Below are 1,253 nucleotides of genomic sequence, written 5' to 3' on the forward strand. Positions count from 1 at the left end.
TTTCAAAAATCAAAATGCATACTTAAGCTATGTATTTTATTCACACAACAAAATTTAAATACATAAAAAAGAGGAAAAAGTAGGTTTATCATTTTCCTATTTGGTATAACACTGAAAAAATGTCTGTCTGTATGTAATTAAAAAAACAGAAGTGGAAGAATTTATCCTTAAGTACTGCCAGTGTTACCATTTTTTTAGGTTCAAAATTTCTTTACTAAAATTTGCAAATACAACCACCATATTAGCACATTTTAGATTAACTACTAAATATAAAACCATTAAAAAAACATTACTCAAGTCTAATAATAGTAAGTCCCTTAAAATAACATCTCTCCTTCTATCAGGATTTGGAAAGTGGTCACAATGAACAACAGGTGCAAAACTTTGGCTTATTGTGCAGAACAAATTTTGATTTGCTAGTTTGGTTTCTGTGGTGTGCTTATATATACACACTTGAACAAAATATCCTTCAAAGCTTTCATTAACATCTGTACTTCTAATAATAGTATTTGCTTATATACATTTTCTCTGAATGGTTGTGCAGAACACATCTTGATTTTGCTAGTTACAGACAGTAGTGACTGAAACATCAGTAGTGCAAAGACTGCTAAGAAGTTGCAGAGCTTTGCTTCGGGACCAACAGCTTTGGGGGATCCAATGGCAGATGGCAGGCACTCCAAAATGGCCTGCAATGTCTCAAGAGTGTTTGAAAGTTGCACAGGCTCAGTTTTTGTCAATCCAAGCTCAAACATTGCAAAGGCAGTTCTGTCCTTTGTTTGTTCTTTTTGCAACATTTCCTTCTTTCCTTCTAAATTCCAGCCTTTATCCTTGGTAAACTTGTAAACACACCCAAAGAGATCAGGAAATAACACCAATACGTCAATTTTAGCAGCGTCCTCTTCACTGTGAACAAAGAAAGTTTTATTAATGAGTAGTAACAATGGACGTAAGCTTCCAAATTTGACATAATATCAGAAATATTTGTGATTTGTGCATATAGTTACAAGAAATTCATATATATATACACATATGAATATGTGTTCATGAATTAATAATTTTTCATTTAGTTCAACTTACTAATGCTCATGGAAATTGCGTATAAAGCGCAGTAATCCCAGTGTGGTTTCAGGGTACGGCTTTCTGCCATCCATCTTCCGAACCAGCTCTTGGGGAAACTGCAACAACAAAACATGGTGGTCATGAACTGGACTTTAGGAATACATAAGTTTGACCTCTCATCTGTAAGTCACCTT

Source organism: Haplochromis burtoni, unplaced genomic scaffold (genome assembly GCF_018398535.1).
Source record: "Haplochromis burtoni strain Fernald_Lab_line unplaced genomic scaffold, NCSU_Asbu1 Contig_3463, whole genome shotgun sequence".
Classification (NCBI taxonomy): Eukaryota; Metazoa; Chordata; class Actinopteri; order Cichliformes; family Cichlidae; genus Haplochromis; species Haplochromis burtoni.